We start from the raw sequence: 26,081 nt of genomic DNA, 5'->3' as shown, positions 1-26,081 counted from the left end.
TGATGGGAGCTAAAGGGGGTCATACATTGCTCGCAGCAACAATTATTCACCTGCAGAAGGTCCCATGCCCTGGACACGTAGTCCTTTGTTATCATGATTGAACACTTTGTGATAATTCTTATTGCTTGAAGGAGACATAATGGCAAAATCATTGGATGGATGTTTTACTGGTACTTGTACTTATTTTACAATGAATAATGTCAATTGTTATGATGTGCCTATTAAACCAATCAGTATGGCTTGATAGCATTATTTGGGGACATCAGTAGATGCTTCTGAGGACTTTCTTTTTCTGGATAAACACATTTAGGGCGGTATTCAATGTCCTGAATCGCTGGTTACAGTGATTCAGATTTAACATTCGCCTGCCAATCGCCGGTTTTTAGCAGTGAATCGCCATGCATGGGGATTCGTGGGGAGTCGCCAAGTCACCCTATTCAACGTGGCTGAGAATCGCCGGCCCTAACGGCGATTCTCAGCCATACCGGCGTTTCCCTACACAGCCTCATTAATGTAGTCAGTTGTTTAAAAAATCGCAGATAAATGCTAGAAACAAGCAAATTACCCTGGACAAACGCTTCCCATACAGCAGACGGCAAACGCTGGGAAATCTGGTCAAAGGGCAAACGAAGGAGTGAGGTGGGGAGGAGAATCATGGGTAAGTGAGGTGCACCATGGGTAAGAACAGTGCTTTGTGGGAGAAAAAAAAAATACCTGAAAAAATTAAATATATATTTGTATAGCACTTCTACGACCATGACATCACACAAGGGCAGCAAATAATAATACATTAGACTTGCATAGTTAAATAGAGCACTTAAAACCAATTATTTCACATGTTCCTATAAAAGTTCACCATAAAAAGATGACGAGGGGCACTCGGAGAGGAACGGCGATATGAAAGAAGAAAAAGGAATCGCCAACTTCACATTGAATACACTTTTGGCGATTCCCCTCAACTACCGTCGATTCCCCATGAAAAATCCTATACACAAAAAACGGCGATTTGTACAGGAAAACATTTGGCGATTGCAGCTTCATTCACCGGTCGTCAACGGCGATTCTAGCTCATTGAATACGGTGATTCGCATTTGGAGCTCCAAAAATCACCGTCAGCCACGAAAAAACCCCGGAATCGCCATAAAACTTGGCGATTCCGGCTCATTGAATACCGCCCTTAGAGTTTCTGTTCTTCAGCTTAATTTAACTATATTAGTTAGTGAATGTTTTCCTTTATAATGTATTTGGATACAATGCATCTACCGGTATGTGTATTTGAATTCCATTTTTACATATTTTATAAAATTTGAACTGCACTATTCAAATTAAATCGGTATGGGGGAATACAGTTGACAGCAATAGGTCAACCATTATTGGTCCACATGGTCAGAAGATCAACATAATAATCGACGTGTGAGCTTTTCACTTTTTTTCAACATTTTTTTTTTTTTACTTCGCAGTCCATGTGGACTATGTTTAGGGCCAGCAATATTTTTTTTGGTAAGCAACTATAAACTTTGGCGCCAAAGAAAATGTCTGAAAATGTTAAAGGGGTATCTTCTCATTGGGGGAGGGATGTATTAATATATATCGCCGCCCTTCGCCTGCCAGCCGCTGCGATGCTACCGAATATGTACTAACATATGCAGCTAGCATCGGGTTGCGGTGACGGAGACCCCCACGATACCTGTATTGTGGTGTCACATCCCGGCGGCTATCAGTGTCCCCCTGCGTCTCCTCCTCCCCCCTGCAGCCGGATGTCCTCCCGGCTGTGACACCTGCTGGGGGAGGAGGAGATCGATGGAGGACGGGAGGGGGGGTCGCGCGGGCGGCGATAGAAGGCCATAGGCTTCTATAGGGTATCGCCCCCTGTTTTACCGCATTTTCCCTTTAGTACATCCCGCCCTGGAAAAGCCCATTTGTAGTGCTCCTATATGTACACTTTAGAATGATTGAATACGACAAGATATTGTATTAAATTTCCCCTCCTTTCCTGGACATGTGATATATTTTCATACTATATGATGTGTGCATCTTACGACAGATCTTGTGTACACATTATACAATATTGAACTGGACTAAATCGGTACAATATTGCATAATCTGTAGGGCCCTTACACATTATGCCTACAGTTGTAGTGCCCCATACACATTATGCCTACAGTTGTAGTGCCCCATACACATTATGCCCACAGTTGTAGTGCCCCATACACATTATGCCTACAGTTGTAGTGCCCCATACACATTATGCCCACAGTTGTAGTGCCCCATACACATTGCTTGCCTTAGTAGCACCCCTTACACTATGCCCACAGTTATTGCCTAGTCTGCCTCCCTGAGTAGTTCCTGTCCAGGCACAGAGCAGCCAGGAAGTAGTCATCTGTGCCTGTGTCTGGCACCACACCGCACTACACATTACAGTTAAGAAACTCCAAATAAGCTACAGTTCCCAACAGCCCTTGCTTGTTTGTTTTGAGATACTGTACATGGAGAGATGTATGTTGGGCTGGTTAATAGCCTTATGTTTAAGTAAAAGTATTACTGCTGTGGTTCCCAAACTGTGAAGTGGTACCCAGAGCCATGCACACAGGGCGGCTTTTGCGCTGAAACAAGCTCGAATGGTAAAAGTGAGATGCTTTCAGCTCAAGATCACCCAGTGTGTATGGACCATAAAAGTCTGTTTTGAGAGAAACATTAAAGTGGCTATTACAATAAGTGCATAGGGATAGATATATCTAGTAAGATGCCGTGAAAGTTTGAAATTAAAATTTCAAAGCTCTGAGGGATGAAGTACTGGCCAATCAGTTTCTACCTTACAATTTACAGGCTGTGTTTAAAAAATGACAGGAGCTGATTGGTTAGTATTTTATCTATGTAGAACTTTTTATCTCTCCTCTCTCCAAGCTTTGAGAAGTTAATTAATTTATTTCTCTCCGAGCTTTGATAAATACCACCTAGTTTTAATGCCCACCCTCTGAGATGAACTTCATCTCCCTTATTGTGTTGTTGCCCTGCACGCTTTCATTCTGTGTTGGAGGTTAGGTGACATACAGAAATCAGTCATTCTCGTGTCACTACTAATTTATGTCTTACAGATGGATCATTATTCACAAGTTGCTGCATTTGTTAAAAAATGAGATTAGTGATTTTATGGTAGATCTTTGACCAGGCTGCCATGATTGATTAGGACTGCAGAATGAGCCATTCATTAGGCAGCTCCACTGGAAAGTGCTGTAGATTTTTTTGCATGGCAGTTTGACACAAAACAAATGCTGTTTTTCCCACTGTATACATAGGATTGCCTTGTAGATGGAGGCAATTTAGCCCACAGATTTTAAGTAACACTGTGAATGTATTGTGTTGCTTTTGTTTGGTAAGTCATTTTAAATCAATTAAGGCCAGGGCCAATTATTATTTTATTGCTAAGTTAATCACTCATCATTGCAATAGTGTAAAACCTACTCTTTAATTGCTATGCAATCAATCAACTGGCCCACAGGGGTACAGACGAAACCCCTGATGAAGGCCACCTTTCTTTTGTAGGGTTTCGGTAACACATTATACATCATTACTCCTATTACAGGATGAATTAGATGGTGGAGCTGGACCACCAATGAACAAGGGTGCGGAGTTGGTTTCTATAGTAACTGCACCAAGGTTTGCTCTCATAGCAATCAAAGTGTGCGGACACAGCACACCCGTTTCCGCTCCTTTTGTGGGCTGTGGGCTTTGACATAATTAGCACACTTCCTGACCGTAATAGGACTGGCATTGTAGGTCAGTATTTATTCACAATTAAGTCATCCCAGAAGTAAACCCAGGTACACATTACATTATATTTTAAATTAATTTGCCATTAATGACCATTTAATGTAAAAAACCTTAATCGCGAAACCTATTAGTATTAGACTCCATATTTTTTTGTGATACCCAGTAAAGTCCCAGAAATATTGGGTATGTTACAATGTACACTGTATTATACAGACACATACAATAGTACCACTGTATCTGAGTGCCCTTTTGTAAGCTCCCACAGGTTGTATCTAGAATGTCAGGGGTACTGGTGCATGTTGTCTATTTACTGCATCAGGAGGTTATGGTTACAGAGGGCAGAATATAACTGAATAGTTCTGCTCTTGTGCTGAATTCTAGTCCTGTTGGGTTTTGAATTATTCTCACATTCAATCATTTATTTATTTTCAGAATTCAAGTCATGTCGTAGAAGAAATCCAATAAATTGCAATCTGAACACAGCCAACACAATAACTGCCATAAGGTAAGCTTGCATCTTGCGATGTATGTGGTATGTACAGTCTAATAATCCCATGGTACCATGGTCCCAAAATGGCGTAGGCTTCATAGTCGCGAGACAGTCTTAATATAGTGAGGTTCCTTCTGTGAAATGAGAAGTAAGTGTTCTGTTACTGGTTTATCATAATCTGTACTGCAGAATTAAAGTGGTGTAAACTGAAAAGAATGTGAGATGTTAGTAGCAATGTCCAATGTTAATTCTTTCTCATGTAATAAATGTGCAAGACTTACATCATTATAGGTTTCACACAGTCGTTTCCCTAATTTGTTTATTTGCTAGTAGTTTCAGTCTTTCCGCATATGACGGGATACTTTCAGAGGTGTTTTGCACAACAGTGTTAAATGCTTATCTATACATTGACATTTTTCAATGACAAGCATATCCCATTAAACTTTTTTATTCCTCCTGATCTTCCCTTTGAATGTGCCTGCTTTATCAAAAGCCTCAGACCCTTCCTGAATTTGAACAGTGATGGCATCGTCAAATGCCATAAAATCTGTCCCTTGAAGAACTTGTCCCATCACAGCCAGACGTGTGACAACATCTAAATAGGGGTGTGTGTGTGTGTTTGTTCACCACAAGACTCTGGAGAGTTGAAGAATTGTGCCTTTATTTATCGCATCCTTCTGAATCTAGTCTAGAGGCTCTTCCTGTGTAACATCCACTTCCTGTACGACAAAGTGAATGTCAGTGATGCAACTTCCACCATGCACATATAGTATAGATCTACAGTAAGCAAATTAAAGAAAACAGAATGTACTAAAGCATAGAGAATAAATGGGAGACTCCAATATTAGTCAAAGATTAGGTCAAATCCTCAACCCTTATCCTCCTATAAACTGCTTTTATTTTTAGAAAGTGGGCAAGGCTTTGATGTAATGAAACTAGAACTTAGTAAAAATGTAGCCTTCAAACTCACTAATATCAAACGAATCATTACGTATTGAATTCCATTGTGCGAAAGTGAAATACCCTCCAACATCTGAAGAGCAGAAACAAGTACAAATCCGGAAAGACTGCGTGGCCACGGGTAAAGCGGGTGTGACCACACCCCCTTTCCTATACTTATAATCAAAGACCCCAAAAAAGGTAAAGGCCATAAAAAAAATGGTACTGTACCAGGCAAAAGGTACAGTTGGAGGGTATGAAGTGCCCCCGTAACTTTACGTAACATAGTAATTATGGCTGAAAAAGGACGTTAGTCCATCGAATTCAACCTATTTGACTTTACATCATTCTTCCTATCCTGTTAGTCTTATTATGACGCAACAGTAAAAAGCAGAATTACATTGCCTACGCAGCTTAACTGGAGGGAACTCAGAGGCAATAAAAGGGTCAGACTGGCTGAAAGACCTATCGCCCACTCAGGAAGGTTGTACTCCTACTGCCAGGACTGCCTTGTAGAACATTGCTATAAATTCGATAAACATGTCATTACATACACTAATCATCGGCACTTTTCCCAACCCTGCTATCGTTTCTCATTCCATCTGCAATTCCGTTTCCTGCAATAACATTTGCATTGTTGATTTGGCAGTTCCCATCTACAAGCCACGGCACAGGGTGTGCTGAATATGAGCAATGAGTAATTAAACGGCAATTTTGCCCTCATCGTTCATCTGCATTTCTCATAAAAGGTTTTAAAAAAAATAAAATATGCAGATACCTAACCATATTGTTATCACGGCTGTATCATCGCTCTGAGACATTTACACAATTCGCCATCCCGGGCAAAGTAACCCAAAATCGTTTCTTAAGTCTACAAAAAAAAAGTGGGTGTAGAAGCAGAAGGGCTGCATTTATACTGCTTAATGTTGTTCCGCATTTATTTAGTGCACAGATGGCCAATCTATTCTTTGTTTACTTGTTCTAGTAATGGGTTTTTATTTTGCATTTGTCATGTTTAGTATAGGTTCTGTAGATCGGAGTGTATGGCATTTCTCCTGTAGCACAGTGTTAATGGCCTTTTGACTTACAGCATGCTGTGCTGCAACTCTTCTATGTTACATATTGATGGGCGCTAAATAGATTTATATTGAAAGCGAGCGGCCTTTAACAGTGATATTCAGCCGTGTTGTGAAAAACACATCTGAAAGCATTTGTTTTGCTGGAGAAAGCTTTGTGCTGCCTCAGTCACAACTCAGCACTATGTGAAAGGCTTGTTACAAATACAATCATAAAATGTCATTTAGAATCAGAAAAAATGTTCTATACCGTAGAAATATGGCTATTAAATAACGAGACTGGTGCTCTAATTAACGTTTAATTATGTTAAGTACATTTTAAGTCCGTTCCCCTTCTGCGTACTTCCCACTGCATCCACACATTGCCGCATTCTTATTTTTCGTCAGTCAAAGCCGTGCTGTAGCTCATTATCTGTCAGCGGTCTCATCCGCTCCATTTTTTACCTTTTTAACTCCGCAACTGATGCAAAACGGGTTCCATTGGCTACAGATTTGACTTTAGGGAGAAGGAAGAAGTCGCACAGAGCTAGGTCTAGCCATTATGGAGGGTGATCTAGCACTGCAATCTGTTTCTTGGCCAAAAGCTGCTTCACAGGGTGGGTTGGTGCATAGTACTGGTGGAAGATGAAACCATTTATCCACAATTCTGGCTTCTTCCTCTGGATTCTTTTCCGCAAAGTTACTTGAAAGTTTTTTCGTAGTGTTGTTGGTTCACTATTGCACCTTCAGGCACTCACTCTACCAAAATAACACCCTTGATATCAAAGAAAATAATTAATTTGACTTTGAATTTGAAATTGCCTTTTGGTGATGAAGGTGTTTTGTTGTGCATGGGCTGGCGTTCTGTCTCGTACTAGTAAATCCATGTTTCATCTCCGGTAATAACGTTCTCTACAAAGTGTGAATCCGGTTGAATTTGTTCCAGAATGTCTGTATACTGTAAATTCTCTTTTGATTTTCTTTCTGCTCGGTAATCAGAAGCCTTGGGAACGTCTTAGTACAAACTTTTGTCATGCTAAGATATTGATGCAACACTTTCCTAGCATTTTCTTCTTTGATATATACCATTTCTGCTCTCATTAAGATGCTCAGTAGATGGTCAATTGGAAGAATTTTCAATAATTTTTCCACATTTTGGGCCTTATTCTGATTGAATCGGACAGATGCGTATTTCGGACGCGCACTGTGTGTTTTTAGCCCGACCTATCATACGGATCGCTCACGCCGTCCAAATGCTGTGAACACTTCCCCCATCTGTAGGAACCTCCCCCATTATCTGATGGCCACCGACCATCGAGTGATGGACCAAGCGGTAAGGCAGCCCCGAGTGCTCCAGACCACTCGGACATTATTCTGTGTGAAAGCAGGTATACGGCTATGTCAGCTGTCTGTCCCCCACACGTGCGTCATGGCAGGATTACCATACGTTTGTCCAGCGTTTTCATGGGAACGCCCATGAAACGCGGGGTGTACACATATGGTAATGACCCCAAACAGCCCTTTAGGCCCCTCTACACCCCCTGCTCAGATGGTTCCATACGATCGTTTTCAGAACAGAATTCACGCTGTGTTCGGACGTGCGAGGCGTTCGCACATGCACAGAAACACCTCTGCACATGCGCAAACAAAACATTGGCCATCCGTCCGCACGCGCAGCTGTTCGACTCAATCAGAATAAGGGCCTTTGTGTGTTTTTTGGTGTACAAGACCTTCCGGGACCTTCATCATCTTCGACATTCTCACAACAGTCTCTAAATATTTTGTGTCACTCAGACAAATGTGCACATGACATACAACCTGCCTCTTAAGCCTCGATTAGCATACTGAGTGATTTAGTAGGTCTTTTGTCCAATTTAAGTAAAAAATGTAAGTAAGTCATCATGTTGCTCTACTTTTGAAATGCGCATTTTTAAAATGCACAGAAAAAACCTCCACAAACGCTGTATGACGGCAAACTCTCTGTGTGACAGAGTGGTAACTTGCAAATCCATTTTGGGATTGTCCAAGGTCACTCTTCCTCCATTCCCTTTTAACTCCTGCTGTATGTGCACACTTCATATGACATATGCATTACGTCGTTTACACATAATCCCAAACCCATCCTTTTAATCTGTCTTTATAACGGTCTATTCTCCCAGAATGTCTGCAAGACACCAGCATGAAGGGGTGTTCTGCATTCCTGGGGAGGAGATTAGCCTCCCCCGTGTATGAGGACAATGGTTGCAATAACACAATTTCCATTCACTTTAGATCATAAGTGTTTTGGGCCATGTTATATATGATGTAGACACTAAGCTCGTTTTCCATTAATTATAGCTTTATTGTTTGCTAGAGTTTTCCCCAGTGTTTTCTCTATTTGCTCTTGTGTAATTATTTTCCGTGTCTGATCCTCTGTCCCGCCTGCCTTCTTGGCCGCTTTCTCTCTTGAGCCCCGTCTTCTTTTTTTAACCTGCTCCAATGTATTTTATTAGTTATATGTGGGATGTTTTGCATTAGTGACTATTGGACATATACTCTACATACTTCCCGACTTTCCTGGGATATTTGGGAAACTTGAATTTTTGGGTGCTGTCCCAGATTTGAGACTAACTCAGCCTCTTGGATTTGCTCCTATCTCCAGTGAATTGGGCAGCCTTGGTGTTTGATGACATGATTTGCAGTGAACTGTCATAGGGGCACGTCACCACACTGCAGTGGTAAGGGTAATAATGATGGCATTCAGTGTGCCATGCACCCAACACCTCAGTCTTCAGGGATCTCCCAGATTGCATGAATGTCTGCAAGTCCTATCCTGCATGTATATACGCTTCGACATTTCAAAATGTATGTTTTATCCCCTGGAAAGTTTGGAAGCACCCTTGGATTTTGTTTTAAAATATAAAATAAGATGACTTATTTTGGTACATACTCTGATATACTGAAACGTCAAGGGGGTGATTCGATTAGCCGTCAGTCTGATAGCGCCAGGAGTAAGTGCGAAAATATTTGGCGTTTATGGTATCCCCAAGATAGCTATTCGTTAACAGCCCCATGTGGTTGTGTATTAAAATCTGCAAATCCGGGACAAGGTACGCGGGTGAGTTGATGTTCTGCTCCAACAGCACACCACTCATTTCGCATCTGAGTTGTGTCTTTTGTATTGTGTGCTATTCAAAGCCCTTGTTATATTACATTATACATTAAACAGCCTCTGGTTTTGTTTTGGTCTGTTGGGATCCAGATAACCAACACAGTGTCTGACAGATTATGTATACTGTACTAATATTATATTACTTCGATACTGGGATTTCATTGACTTGTGTCTCTACACGTTACTTGCTACGAGACCCCAGAAATCTAAATCTGGCCCTGCACATTGTCCATCCCTGCCAGAAGAAATCTGAGCATTTATATAGTCCCCCCTCTAGTTACTTAGTACCTGTAGACTATTCTGCTTGGTAATATATTTTATGTTCTAGAAATCCCTTAGCACATTTTGATAGTGGAGCGATTTGCAAGAAGCTTCCCATAAATAAGCTGTAAGCCCGCGGCTTAGCACCTCCCGCCCACTCAATCGCACCTTGCTTTATCAGCTTTTCTGCAGGATTTAGGAGATTTCATTTTTATTTCTATCAAGATATGGCTTCTGTTTTCAAAAGCTGGAAAAGCAGTTGGCTGAAAACATTTACATTCACCGGGAATTATCTCTCTGCTCACAATTAATGGAACAATTAAACTGTGAGCTGTTTACAACATTGTGACAAAATATTATTTCCAGCAGCTTAGCGTCTGTTTTGCAAAGCGTAGAAGGATCACAAATGGTGGCTGACCCAGAAAACAAAACATATAGCCTCGAACTGATGTTATTAGTGTCATTAACAATTTATCCAGAAACTAGAATTGATTGGATTGAATGTAATGTGCTAATATGCTCTTTAGTATTCAAAACATATAAGTGATCCTGTGATTTTGTCCTGAGCATTGTTACTCTGAGATTGAACCTGGAAGTTATGCTGTTCCCCAAGGGGCTTTCATCAGATATGGTGGGGCTCTTTACAAATTAAACAGACAGGGCACCTCACCAATTACTCCAAAATTCCTCCACATGCCACCGGACCTTCAGCTATGCCTTTACATGCCTTTTCAACCTACTCACATGCCATCAGACCTGCACACATGCTCTTAACATGTCTATCAGACTTCCTCACATGCCATCAGATCTCTTTAAATTTCCATCAGTCGTCCCCACATGTCTTTTGTATGCCATTACACTTCACCCAACTGTACCTTCTTGTCCTGCTCTCTCACCTCCTGATATGACACAACTGCTTCCAAACACTAATAGACCAGGAGCACAGAGGCTTGGTGGCCCTGGCAAACTCTCAAAGTGGGCCTTCTATTTCATTTCTATAAACCCTTAGGTCTAATATATGATCATTTCTGTATCATTCATATCAGAAATATGTGAGGTATTGTGGCAGGATGGTGTGAAAGCTGTGTAAGTGTATCAGCGCTGCATACCCAGCTGCTAGTTATTGGGCAGAGCCCACATAGCGTTGGGGGGTTTAAAATCTATTAACATACCTTTTTAATGGTTCATGGCCTGTGGTATCTGCTACATTCTGGACACAGCACTTAGCTTTGGGTCTCCTTGCTGTAGAAGCTCGTCCTCAGACTTCCATTGGCCAGATACCCAGTGTGGTCTCATAGAGGAAGGATAAGCGGAGAATCCTGTGCGCAGTGGTGTCTGTGAAACACAGTGCCGCTGATCCCCAGGACCATCATATAGTTTTATTAGAAGTCATAACTAGCGCTAGGAGGGGGGTACTAATTACCCGGGCCCAGGTCTTATGCCATTGTCCGCCAACAGCAGCTACTGCAGCACTTTCTACTGCAGTGTGGCCAGGGAGATGTTTAAAGTACAACTTGTTCTTTATTTTATTCTAAGGGTGCATGGCCATGCCTCCCGCAATTAATTCACACCCCCTGAAAAATACCTGGGCCCAGCAAGACGCTCTACTGTCATGACTCTACCATACATTCCACTCTAGAGTTCACGGACTATGAGAATAAATATATATATATATATATATATATATATATATATATATATATATATATATATTACAAAGTCCAGTATCGGCACTCTCCCCTCCAATGGTAGATAAAGGCCAGGTGCCCTCCACGGTATGCAGGTATGGATAGCGAGGTGTAGGCGGCGGCGCTCACGGCATCAAAAATAAACTCAAGCAACTACAGAAGGAAGCTTAACGTTTCAATTCTCGATTGGAATTTTCATCAGAAGCAATTTAACAAGTGACAAACAATGGTTTAAATACCTGATCCAGGGGGAGTGCACAGCTGCTCGTCCTGAGTGTCCGCTTCCGCCGGCATCCACGTGCAGTGTCAGGCACCGCCTGATGATGTCACGGGCGTCAGCCGGTCGCTAGGGAACGGAACACGCTGTCAGTCTGCGTGAATCCGTATAGTACAAGCTTCCGCATTCAGCCTGTGTCAGCAGGTTGGTCATACACATGTCACATGACCCGGATAGCGGCAGCTGGTAACTAGGAGACGGTCTGCTGGGGGAAAGAAAGTAAACAAACGTGAATACACACTCTATATAATAGAAATATAGAGGAGAAAGAAAAACAAACAATCGTTATAAACAGATCAATCACACAGATTATCAGAGTCCAACTGGGAGCATCCTAATAGTAATGTAGCATTATTAATAATAACGTGGCTGTCTAGAAAAAGCAATTGAGATTCAACTGTTCATTCAGTCCATTAGGGCTGACACTGTCTAGAGTATGGATCCACCGGGCCTTATGTTGTAAGAGGGCTTTTGCCCGGTCGCCCTCTCTAGGGTTGATAGGTACGCTGTCTATTATTTTGTACCTAATGTGTATGTGTATGACCAACCTGCTGACACAGGCTGAATGTGTAAGCTTGTACTATACGGATTCACGCAGACTGACAGCGTGTTCCGTTCCCTAGCGACCGGCTGACGCCCGTGACATCATCAGGCGGCGCCTGACCCTGCACGTGGACGCCGGCGGAAGCGGACACTCAGGACGGGCAGCTGTGCACCCCCCCTGGATCAGGTATTTTAACCATTGTTTGTCACTTGTTAAATTGCTTCTGATGAAAATTCCAATCGAGAATTGAAACGTTAAGCTTCCTTCTGTAGTTGCTTGAGTTTATTTCTGATGCCGTGAGTGCCGCCGCCTACACCTCGCTATATATATATATATATATATATATATATATATATATATATATATATATATATATATATATATATATATATATATATATATATATATATATATATATATATGTGTATATATATATATATATATGTGGGATGCGGTCATTTGGTCTACTGCATTATGGTAGAAAGTCATTAGGTCGAATCCATTAGGTCGACATGCTAAAAGGTCGACATGACTCTAGGTCGACATGGGAAAAGGTCGACATGATTCTAGTTCGAAAGGTCATTAGTTCGACAGGTCATTAGTTCGACAAGGTCATTAGTTCGACATTGTCTATGTCGACATTCACAAGGTCGACATGGAGTTTTTCACTGTTTTTTGAGCCAACATGTGCCGACAGGCGGTATTTCATGCCCTACCATCCACTAGGGCGTGGTGGGAGAATAAAATAGTGTGCCGAGCGTAGCGAGGCACCGTGCCCGACGCATAGCGAGCGCAGCGAGCGATGTGAGGGGATGCAGTGCACTTTAAACTGTGTCCATGTCGACTGTGTTGACATTCAGGTAAAAAACTGTGAAAAACCCCATGTCGACCTTGTGAATGTCGACATAGACAATGTCGAACTAATGACCTTGTCGAACTAATGACCTGTCGAACTAATGACCTTTCGACCTAGAATCATGTCGACTTTTTCCCATGTCGACCTAGAATCATGTCGACCTTTTAGCATGTCGACCTAATGGATTCGACCTAATGACTTTACCATAATGCAATAGACCAAATGATCCCAACCCATATATACACTGCTTGTACCAAGTAATTGCACCTGGTGCCTTCCTCTGCTAAGGCCTGCATGCATACACGGATCCCAAGGTGGCACTCAGACGCCTTTTGAAGAAAAGGAGACCACACACTCGGTGGCTCGCTGCGTTAGCCACACTTTATAAAGTCAACTCCACGCCAACATGTATAGTGGGGGTAAGAACAGGTCGGGAGGATGCATACTGCATCCCCTGGCGGGGCTCGCTGTGCTCGCCACGCTTCGGGCTGGCATGGATAGTGGGGGTTTGAAATGGAGGCATTTGCCAGTATGTAACATGGAGCACTGGCAAATGCATCCTTTATTGTGCATGAGACGCACTTGCGCCCCCCCCCCCTTGTGCAGGAGACGCACGCGCTACCGAACCCCTACGGGTTGCCGTACCCTGCCGCAAGAATTACTGAGACGCACAAGCGTATGAGACGCTCGGCAAATGGAGCTCCCCTCCGCCGTCGCAGGGGATCTGGCGGTTACCGGTGCTGTGTGAGCGGCACTCACTAGGCTTGCCAGGGACGCTGGGGATAGTACGGTGACTACGCTGCATGCCGGGGACACTACGTTGACTATGCATGGCTGCCGCAGGGACACTACGCTGGGCAGCTGTTGGGCTACGCTGACAACGTAGCGCAGGCTGGCGCCATGATAATACACAAGTACCGTTCCTTCTCCCAGTCATATCACATAGCAGAATGAGTTGTCACTTCTGTAGGCATAGACTATTAATTCAAATTTACAAGTCCATTATGTAACAGTGAGCTGAAAATGAAAATTAAGCATGCAGTAAATATATTATAAATCAAGTAATGTTTTACTGTCAGCATAAGTCAGTCAGAAAATAAAGTAGTCCAGCCTCTTTGGAGGGCACTAACTCGCGGCTTCCTCCCTCATGTTTGGGCTGCTACTATGCAAACAAAAGACCTCTCAGCCTCGCCTGCTCCTCAGCAGGTATATCACAGTTTAGAGTTTTGGGGTTCCTAGTGCCCCTAATATTTATTTTATACATTACTTCCTGCATGTCGACCCAGTGGTGTCGCCCTAATGATTGTCGACCTAGTTGGTGTCTATCCAATGATCCATACCCTTTTCATCCAATCACACTATCTCACAACATATAAATAAATATATATTTAATTTCAAAGGAGCGAACCACTGGCTAAAACCATTTCTTCCATATAACTGTAACAAATGTACTGAAAATTCTTTCAAACAAAATGTGTTTCCTGCAAAGCTACTGTACCCTCTGCAGAGACACAGGGAGACCTATTTGCATTTCAAAGAAAATGCTTGTTTAATAACCATCAGCCCTCTGGATAGGGAAAGGGCATTTGCTGACGCTTCCCATTTCATAGATGATGGTCATTCCCCATACAGTCATATACAGTAAGTGCATTTTTACTTTAAATAATACATTTAGACCCCTCTTAAATATAAATACACTTAAACATGTTACCGAGTAATAATACACTGAGGTGCTTCAGATCAGCTACAGTGCTTTAACGTGATATGTACAGTGTATTTTATCTGTGTTACTGTTAGCACTTGTTTCTAGTGTTAGAACTTCTCTATGCCTTGTCCCAGCATCATGCAGAGGGGTGCCGGACGGGGTCCCGACAGTCGGGATCCCGACAGTCATTAACCCGACGTCGGGATCCCGACTGTTAAAACACCGACGGCCGGTTTCCCGACGGCCGGCGGCTATTTTCCCTCGTGGGGGTCCACGACCCCCATAGAGGTAGAATAGAATAGGTGGCCACGCTGTCTGAGGCCAGGCAGTCGGGATCCCGACGTCGGGGTAATGACTGTCGGGATCCCGACTGTCGGTGAGTCATACCACACCCCATGCAGAGGCCTGCCTTACCCCATACCTCCCAACAGTCCCGATTTCAGTGGGACAGTCCCGATTATCAGGGCCTGTCCCGCTGTCCCTCCCGCGGCCGGCAGTGTCCCGCGGTGAGGGGGGGGGCTGTTGGGAGTCCCCCCTGTCGGCTGCTAAGCAGCGGGGAATAAACGCTGTGCGCATGCGCACAGTGTCTATTCCCGCAGCCAGGGGGCTGGGCGCATGGCTAGAGGCTCACAGAGCCTCTGGGTCATGCCCCCATAGCGGCAAAATGGGGGCGTGGCCTCACGGGAGAGCCGCGATTATAGGCCACGCCCCCGAGTATAGGCCACGCCCCCAAAATTTCCGCCGCGCAGCAGCTGCGTCCCGCATCGTGCTCGGCAACAGTTGGGAGGTATGTTACCCTGCAGCCTGGATCCACGCAACCCTCACTGCAGTCATGCTCCTTGCCAACTATTTTCACATTTACAAATGGCGCCTCATTTCTGTTCAATCCTTAGAAAAAGGTTAATCCCTTCAGTGCTGCAGCGGCCACTTTAGCCATGTGGGGCAGATCTCCAACCAGAGCCTGGCGCCCATGATTTGCTGCATTGTGTGGTGGGGATGCAAATGCATAAAGTCACTTGAGGGCCGGATTTAGAAATGTACGTTTTTTTCAGTGGTGGATTTGCCCTAGGGATGAGACCTGCTGGGGGAGGCAAAGTATGCTCACTTGCATAAAAGCCCTATGAGGCTGATGGCAGAGCTGGCCCTAGGCATAGGCAAACTAGGCAAATGCCCAGGGGCATACCTTTCAAGCCTAGGGTCGGTTCTGCTGACAGCAGGCATCGACAGGATTAGGATGGCCAGAGGTCCTCCGACAGGAGGCGGAGCACAAAAGAAGCACCCTGCGGGCTGACTGCACTCACCACCCTGTGAGCTCGGTGTCTCACTGCGCTCGCCACAGGTTCTATTCTCCCCCTATAGGGGTTGTGTACCCCCACGAGGGAGAATAGCCCCTGTCAGTCGAGATCACAACTGTCGGGCATTAGAACAGTCTGGATTCCGATGTTGGTATACTTACCTTCATAATCCCGACCTCCTCAGCGAGACCTTTCTCCTTTGGGGTGAGCAGGTGCCAATGCTCCTGCTGGCACAGGGCACCAAAATGTCTATTTCTGGCCTGGTAGAAGAGGATTGCTATGGGTGAGAGCTGCTAAGTGTGGCTAGCTGAAGGGTTCTGAGTCAAAATCTTGCCTAGGGCATCAAATTCACTATGGCTGATGGCAAGATGTATTTTTTACATTATGACTTATTTTTTTATTTTGTAACTGGTGAGCAAGGAGGAGGGGATACGGTCATTTGGTCTACAGCATGATGGTCGTCATGGCTCTAGGTCGACATGGCTCTAGGTCAACAGGTCATTATGTTGACACAAGCATTAGGTCGACATGGTCTAGGTCGACAGTCAATAGGTCGACACATGGTTTTTGACAGTTTTTTACCCAAATGTCAACATGGACACAAGAACCATGTCGTCCTTAACCCATGTTGACCTATCCTCATGTCGACCTAATGGTGTTGACCTAATGATTGTCGACCAACTTGCTGTAGACCAAATGATCCCAACCCAGGAGTAGGCTGAGTCACCTCAGTGGGGCTATGGGTTATTAGGTGGACAGTCAATATGCCAACCACTATTGGATGTCGCATGCAAATGGTCGACATACTTTAGTTCAAGACGGACAAAAGGTCAATGCGAGCAAAAGGTTGACATGGTAAAAGGTCAACATGAGTTTTTGTGTTTTTATCTGTCCATGTATAACTGTGCTGCGCTACTTGCTGCGCTGGGCACACTATTCTATTCTCCCTCTCTGCCTACTGGGATGTTCCTAACAAGTCGTTTAAAAAAAAAAAAAAACATGAAAAACTCATAGCGACTATTAACATATGGACCTTTTCAATGTGTCAACATTTTGTGTTTAGGTTTTGAGTATCGACCTAGACCAGTGATGCCTAACCTTGACACTCCAGCTGTTGTACTACACATCCCAGCATGCCCTGCTACAGTTTTACTATTTGGCCAAGCTGAAACTGATGCAGGGCATGCTGGGATGTGTAGATCAACAACAGCTGGAGTGTCAAGGTTAGCCATCACTGGCCTAGATGCTGACAATATAGGGGAGAATTTACTAAAGGAAATTTGTAAAAAAATAGGTGTATTTGTATCCAGAAATACACTTATTTTTGACATTTACTATCCTGAAAATATGGCAATTCGTATTGATGTGCTATCAATACGAATTGCCGTATTTTCGGGATTGTAAATGTCAAAAATAAGTGTATTTCATTTTCTGGATACAAATACACCTATTTTTTACAAATTTCCTTTAGTAAATTCCCCCCATAATGACTGCATCCCCTCAATATTAACGATGGTTTGCGGTCTGCACATGCATAGGACCTGTGCTGCGCAGTACAGATCCTATGCTGAATTTTGGGATGTACCAAGACCATTGGCTGTGCCCTTGGTTGTAGCGTCACTGACACCGCTAGATTAAATAACACACCCATCCCGAGTAACCTGAGAGTTTACGCAGTTGGCTCAAAGCTGATGCCTCCTGCTGCTTTTACATATGTTCTTGCAGCAGCTCTTGTGCATCTAGCATCCACCTCTGAATCAGGCCCTTTGTTGAACTATCTACCTTTAGGGATACCATACGTTCCGTTTTCTCTCTGTCAATGGTGGCTGGCCTTGTTTTATGTCTTACTAGCTGTCACTGGTGGGCATTCTGTTATTAGCAGTTGGCCTGGAAGGATCACTTTATCTCCTACTCTCAAAACCAAAATGAATGAGAGAGAACATCATCATTTACATCATAATACTGCCTACATTGCGTAGTGTGTGCTGGTGATATATGCGCATGTACTGCGCAGAAAACCTGGCTATGTTGGTCATTTTGGTTTGGTTAAGCTCTCTGCTTTGCTAGACTTGTAACACCGGCCACCAGGTGTGCGAATGCTTGCCCCCCCCGCTGCCCAGAGAATATCCCGCTGCACTGTGTATGGATGTATATCACTAGTGTCCTAATGCATACTGAAGCGTATTGAGGCTATGTACGATGATGCATCTGTATAGCCTGTATTTTACTTTCATGGCAATATAAATCCCATGTTATGGGGTCTGTTATAGGGTGCTGTGCCCACAGGATCTCTTTAAAAGTGTCCAGTTTTGTTTTTTAATTTTTGAAATCTAAACAACCCTATATACCGCTCTGATTGAAACTGCCTGTAGCCTGGGGGCTAAAACTCTGGCAGCCCTGTTTGTTCTGCATTATTTCTGCTTGCATTGTGTTATGTAAATGGTGACTGCCTGATTCAGTGCCAGGGATTATAAGCATTCCGTGTATGTACACCACTCTCTGCTCTCTGATCTCCCTAGACGTTGAACTTGACTGAGTCTTGTCAGCAGAGTTTTTTTCTCATTTGCTTTAATTACTCCAGGGAATTATCACCAAGGCACACTTTAATGAATACATCCTGATCTTACAATAATCGTGCACTGCTAGTGTTGCTCTCATGGAGAACAACATAATTTGTAACAAAGTAAGAGGAATTGGTTAACCTGCAACTTTGTGATTTATTTTTAAGCTTTACCTATGGGTGCACCCATGCAGGGACAAATGCAGGATTTGCAAGGGGGGGTTTCCAGAGAGGGATGATCTCGACGGTCAATATACAGACATTGGAATCCCACCCGCCGGTACTCTGACAGAGGGGCAATCGCAAACAATCTCCTTGCAGGCTCTGTGGCTCACTGCACTCACCACAGGTTCTATTCTGCCTCTATGGGGGTCTTGTAATTGTAGGAGAATAGCCCCTGTTGGTTGGAATTAATTGCATTGTTGGGGCCGCTTACCTACATGCTCATTGCCAGTGGTTCCAGCTCATTGCCAGGGGGGTTCCATGCTTGTTGCCATAGGGGGTTCAATGCTTGTTGCCTTCCATGCTCATTGCCATAGGGAGGTAAATGCTCATTGGCCAGGGTGGAGGTAAATGCTCGTTGCATACACACACATACACTGTATTTACATGCATACATGTAATGAAGCCTCTTACAAGAGCCTCTAGGCAGTGGGCAGCAGCAGCATCAAGTACTTGGAGTGAGGACAGGACCGAGCCCTGCAGGAATCACAGCAGTAGCTGGGTGTTCTTTTGGCAGGTTATCTGTTTCTTCACAACCTGCTATTCACAAGTCTTTGAAAAGGGAACGGGGCTTAATCATGGGCAGCAGCAATGGGTTTAAAATCATTTAAAACATTTTTTTTCTCTGTCAGGCGGCGTTTCAGGGTACTCAGAACCCCCCATCCCCTGCACGCACCACTGCCATGTGATAATGGGCCAGATGGATCAAGCTTCAAAAAGTGATAAAGTGAAGTGATAAACAACCAGCCAATCAGCTCCTACCTCTCATTTTTCAAACCCAGCCTGTAACATGACAGCTAGGAGCTGATTGGCTGGTTGCTTATCCATCTTCATTTTATCACTTTTTAAAGCTTGATTAATCTGGCCCATGTCTTATTACCTCATTAAAAGATTACATGTGCAGTATGTTTAATTTGCTTAATACTTTCTTTTTCAAATCCAGACAGTAGTAGCCAACTCCAGTCCTCGAGAGCTACCAACAGTTCACGTTTTCCAGACAACCGAGCTGCTGCACAGGTGCACTCATTACTGGCTAACACATTTTAAAAGATCCTCAGGTGGAGCTAATTACTTCACTTGTGATTCTGTGAGGAGATCTGGAAAACTTTAAATGTTGGTAGCTCTCAAGGACTGGAGTTGGCTACCCCAGGCTTAGGATATGAGGGAACTTCTGTCATTGAAGCTGGCCATACATCTACAGATCAATTGTTAGATTGGTCTGGTTGAAACAAAATCCTGGTAATGGATGAGAGCAAATGACAGTTGACCATTTGCTTTGAAATGCTGAAAAACTGCCAAAGACTGTCATTCAGATATTACCAGGTTTTTGATCCAACCAGCCCAATCTGACAATCGACCTGTAGATGTATGGCCACCTTAAGTGAAGCCATGTCTAAAAAGATATGAAGGGGCATATTTATTAATTATTGGGTTTTATACCTGATAACTATAATTTCTTAACATGGCAATAAGAAACTATTGTACAAAATATTAAAAAGTATGTGTTAGAAGCTAATGCAAACTTTTCACTTCTTCTTCATGACCAAAGTGTATGTGTGGCCATTGTTAGGGGCAACCTTCAGCCCCCCCAGCTGATGTTGAACTGCACATCCCAGCATGCCCTGCTACAGTTTTGCTATTTGGCCATACTAAAACTGTTGCAGGGCATACTGGGATGGGCAGCTGGAGGGCCGAAGGTTCCACATCCCTGTTGTAGCCGATAGGCTCTTGGCTAGCTATCCGAGCCAGGAATGCCTTTGCATACCTGTATAAATTTGGCAGTGGAGCAGCCCCCAAACGACTAGATTAATAGTGGGGAAAGATGGCACAACAGCTCCAGACCTCCACATAAATTTAAGCTCATCATTGGCCATAAATCACAGGTATTAAAATTTGTTTTTACAATTTTCATTACAGAATTTTGCCGTTTGTCTACTTTTATGTATTTAGGGACACATTGAAGGGAATTCAATTATTTATCCTTGCAGTCGCCACTAGATGGCACCCAATGGGGAGACACATCTCAGCTTGCATCCCCTCATGCTGGTGAGGTGAAATGTGTGATAATTTATCCAGCAATTAACAGCACTTTTTTGTGTTTACCCAGGACTTTGGTCAGGTTTATCCTGTTTTTTATGTGGCTTAACATGGCCTCTCTGGGGGTGATTCAAAAGTTCAATTGAATTGAATTGTGCCTTCCCTTCTTTAATTATGTATCTAATTCTTTCAATATAAGCTCCAAGTCTCTCCATTATGAGTGCCCTCCTCATTACAAGCCAGGAGAATAGTAGGACATGGCGTCACTGGGGAACCTGACCTCCATGTAACAGTTGAAATTGATTGAATTCCAACTGGCACCTGAACAGTGGAGTAGGATGCCTAGCGTATGACGTGTCCCAATGAAGTCCCTGAGTGAGGGACAGGTAATGATGCTATCAGGCACAGCTTATTCCCAGTACAAACTCGGCACATTCCTATAATCGTGGATTTAGAACTGATTCTAGCATAAAAATCCCTTCCTTCTTTTGGTCTGAGCCAGATACTGTAAAACTTATGCAAGGCGGCCATATTGAACTAAGCTACAAACCAACATTGTATAGGAAATGCCAGTTTTCCTTATTCGACTCTGTATGAAGCAAACGCATAAGAGCCAACAGTCTGGAATTTTAATATTTGAAATCTGAAAGTGCTTCACCTTCTACCTTATGCAGCCGACACCAGTCCCCCCCCCTTTCTGTAACCCCGCCACAGTATATACCTGTAGTGCCAGCCGCGCAAAGCACATACAAATAGAGCCTACAGAAATCTGAAACAATAAATGTCATTGTTTGTTTTATGAGCCAATCATCTGACTTACGATAAAAAAAAAAAAAAAAATTGGTTTCCAGGAAATAGTTGTGTTTCCCTGAAAGGTGACTTCTTATCATTCTTCACATTGTTCCAGGAATATTTATGAATTTACTGGGTCATAAAGAGTTCTGACTTGGAGTAAACAACCCCCCCCCCCCCACCCACACCACCACCACAACCAAATATAAGAACAAAATAAAATAGGAGGTGGATAGTTTCACAAATAACTGGAACATAAATAGCTGCCTCCAACATATGTCCTCAGGCTATTGCAGCACAGGGAATAGCAAAATATATAGTTAGCTGCTTTCAGGGTGTACACACCATAATACGGTATACTATGTTATCTGCTTCCGAGAAACACATGAAGAATATTACGTTTCATTTCGTGTCACTTAGGGCTTGTAAATTACAATGATGGGAGCGCAGTTGCTTTCCATTCTCATTTGCCATAAAAGCTCACATTTTGCAGAGACAACCGTGTATCAAGCTCCTGTGGCTATATTGGTTTCCATAATCATTATAGCAGTAACTGCCATCTGAATCCATAAACTATAACCTCTATTTTATTGTGTTGTTTGCTTCTTGATGATTTTAATAAAATAGCATCTCTGAATTTATCAAAAGTCCATAATTGCTTGCTGAAAGGGATTATGGGAAAGGTAGCGAGAGCATTATTCTGTAACATATCAAGATTCCTTTAATGACCTGATACCTGCCGTCAAGCTGCGGTAGAAGCATTAAATAATGTGGTTACTGCACATTGCATCATGTTATCATAAGCCCAGGCGAGGAATATTGTTGGAGGTGGTGGAGTGTTAATGGGAATTGATGCGGTCGTTTATCCATCACCCACAGTAATATCATGAAATGAACACGAAAGTTCCAATAAAAGAAATGAGTAGAACAACGTTATGAATGTACTAATCTTGCTTATTCGTGACTTAGTCAGCCTTGCCATGCTTTGATGGAACTAATCACCAATACTGTGCTGCTATTGAGGGCACATTATCTTGCAAAATTCCATAATTATTCTGAGCTTGTACCGTTCTCTTCTATATGATATCAATGTACCACTTCTTCTCTGGCCGTGCTTCGTGCACACTATTATATTCTCCCTCTACGTCCATCTGGATAGTTAAGTATGAAAAAAACACCTGTTCTTTTTTTAGGTGTTGACCAATAGTCATTGACCTATTGAGTGTTGACTCACTGATGGCATACCATATTTATCAAAGGGCCCTGACCGTGTTCTCTCTAATGCAGTGGTTTCCAAATGCTGTTCTCAAAGCACCCTACACAGTGACGCTGAGAGGGGGGCGGTACTTTTTACCAGGGCCCCGGTTCACCTCCCCACTGCAGAGAGCTGGGCAGTGGGAGTAGAGAGGACATAATGCAGCACTGCCTCTCTCCCCAGCCCAGCATACGCTGCTCAGTGCCGTGTGCTGAGCAGGATAGAGAGGTAGTTCTCTCTTTCTGAGTAGATGTACTTGCTCGCCTGCACCCCCTGCTCCTACTAAGCATTTTTTTGTTTTTTTTGCACGGGGGTGACCATACCCTCTTGTTGGCCACGGCCCTTTTTACCGGGACCTGCCGGCAACCCTGCCCCAACAATGTAACTTTTACACAAATAGTATATTCAAATTGTGCTACTAAATATGTCATGTTCCAACTCATGGATATTCTTGAAACCTTTACTGTTACAGTGCCTTTAGAACTGCTTTTGGGAAACACTCTAAAAGATAGCCAAACCTCTGTGGCAGATGGTCATACCCCGACATGGGCCCCTACTACTGCATTTCCCCGGTAGGCCCTCTATGCTGCAGTCCGACACTGTATTTCACAGCTACCTTTTGCATGGTTTTGTTATGTTTAGTAGCATGTTATTGCAGTCAACTTGATAATTTCTGCTAATATATTTTAATATTCATTAAAGCCATATATTTTAGATATTATATTTTTGAGTTATTTTTCTATTACTGCTGCAGTTGATGTGTTTGCATGTATATTCGAATTTATCCGATTGTTTGGTCACTTTTCTTCTCACAGCGCTAATCTAGCCCTCTTTTCTTTAATGGGGAATGGACTACGCTCTATTGCATTGTTCTGTGTTCAGCTTGGCATATTGAAGCAATAGGGGCCATCCTGGCAAAAAAACGTTTGTGGGGGGGAGGTGGGCTCCCCGGGTGCCAGGCAGCACAGGCTGCCCCCCCCGGGGGTGCCAGCAGGGGACCGGGTATATTCACTACACCCGATCATGCATATGTAATGATCGGGTGAAGTGAATATATGAATATCTAATGAGCGGCTCGGCTCCGGCCCCCTGCTGGCTGGCCTATGTAAAAAAAAAAAATAATATTATTTTTTTTAAATTAAATATATATTCATGTGCTTACAGCACATGAATAAAAATAGCATGCCCCTCCTCAGAATAAAATTCCTGATTTTTAACACCAAATGTAAAAAACAAAACACTTTTTTTTAAAAGTCCACATTTCACTTCACCATAAAAAGATAGCTATTGTTACTCATGGCGAAAAAACCTTGAAACTTATTCGCTATCTGGTCATTGAATAGGGTGATTCACCGCTTTAGTCAGAAATTCGCCTTACAGCACAAAATGGCCATAAAAACCTGGTGAATCAGGCTCATTGAATACCGCCCTTTGACTTGTCCTGTTCCATCAGAGGGAATATATACAAATGTCCAGGCCAAAATTTAATAGTCTGCTCATTGCAGTCACCAGCACAATTTTTGTGATTGTAGCTTTCCGATTTAAAGCAGCAACTAGGTTTAAGGCAGAACTGGGTTGATTGTGCAGTAAAACTAATTGCTGCTTTTAAATGCAGCACCTACTGTATATTGTACTCTGCACCAGTGTCTGCGAATCACAGACTATTATCCAGTTAATTTTGAGCCCATATTTTCTTTGCAACCATTATGGGAAATGTTTGTTCATTGACTTAAAACTACAGCGCAAAGACCTAATACTAAAAAAAAATGAGCACAGAGGTTTATCATTTAACAGTATATAAAATATTTTCAACAGTAATATATAGTAACTGTCCCACTATTGCAAACACAGTGTTTCATACTTTTCTGATTAATATTCCATGTTCTGATTTTTATGTTTTTATTTAGCATACATCCTAACATTTCAGTAGTAGAGACTGGGGCTCTGGTCATTTGGGGGTTGTTATTATTTTTGTTTGTTAGTTTCTTATATAGCAAGCGTGGCTTTTACAAAGGCAGCCCATGGAGGCTTGGGCCAGTGCATGCGTAGTATGTTTGAGATTACTGCGCATGCGCTGGCCCTGTGCAGGGGACCAGCGAACGGGAGCACAGCGGCGGCAGAGGAGAGGGGGGCCCCGCATCGCAACTGCCCCCTTCCTCATCAAGGGTAAGAGCCACTACTGGACTGCCTTGAGTGACTGGCAGGTCGGACTTCCAATAAGAAGTCACTGCCAGTCACATTGAAGCCAGAGCAGTCTCACAGACTGCATCTGGCTTCATAGGCAGAGAACAGTGGTGGATTTTACCTGGGCGAGGCTGCAGCCCATAGGTAAAAACAGCCACGGTCAGTGAATAATGAGTACACCTGTACACCTGCTGGGTGACCTAGAAAAGGTGAACTGTACTGGGGTACTTGAGGACCAAGGTTGGGAACCAATGGGTTAAAGCATGGACACCTTGTTCACTAGGCATATCTCCCAACAAATGCAGTCTTCAATTCAAGAGGGTGTGAGTCAAAGGGCGATTGGCCTCAGCATGGGGGTGTGGCCTTACAGAATGCAACCTATTTTTATCAGTATTTGGGCATGTTCCTGAGCAGCTGGGCTAAAGCTGGACATGCACTTAAAGATTTATTGTCCGATCTGGCTGGTTGGAACACACATTTGGTAACTTAGGGGAGCAAATGACAGTTGACCCTTTGCCCAGTGTGTATGGGCCCCCCACTTATCTGTATCTGTATTTCTATCAGCATCCACATCAGACTACAATGAAGGGAATACTATATCTAACCTTGCATGGGATATGACCGTTGTGGATCCTCTATGGTGGGTGCTTCTCATAACAACCAAGAAACCTCTAACCTATAATTAAATGTGTATATTCATTGATCCTAAAAATATTTCTACTTGCTAATGACTGGTTGTGCTGGAGAATTACAAATTCAGGTACACCATATAGATCCTTATACTCTGTATACATATTAGGAGATAGTAAGGTTGCGTGCCTCACGCTTAAGGAATGTCTGTCTGTTAGAAGTGCATTTGAAGAGAAGTGTTAGCAGACAGATCCACTTAGCTTCTGGACTTTAAAGAGCTTACATATATGCCAGTTGTGAAATTCTGACCAGTTGTGTTGCCAGCAAACAAATGGGTAAGGCTTACAGCAGCGTTTCCCAACTCCAGTC

At 43.2% G+C, this 26,081-nt stretch overlaps 1 protein-coding gene across 7 annotated transcripts in view; it reads left to right on the top strand.

Annotated features, from left to right (window-relative positions):
* APBB2 (amyloid beta precursor protein binding family B member 2) overlaps positions 1-26,081 on the top strand; it is a 290,968-nt gene that overhangs the window by 65,959 nt on the left and 198,928 nt on the right. For all 7 annotated transcript variants that reach the window (XM_083165764.1, XM_083165763.1, XM_083165761.1 and 4 more), the window contains exon 2: positions 4,204-4,276. The gene's annotated coding sequence lies outside the window, so the exon portion shown is untranslated. The remainder of the gene's footprint in view (positions 1-4,203; positions 4,277-26,081) is intronic.

The sequence above is a fragment of the Crinia signifera genome, chromosome 1 (genome assembly GCF_055691185.1).
Source record: "Crinia signifera chromosome 1, ASM5569118v1, whole genome shotgun sequence".
Taxonomy (NCBI): Eukaryota; Metazoa; Chordata; class Amphibia; order Anura; family Myobatrachidae; genus Crinia; species Crinia signifera.
This window is presented reverse-complemented; position numbering and strand designations above follow the sequence as displayed.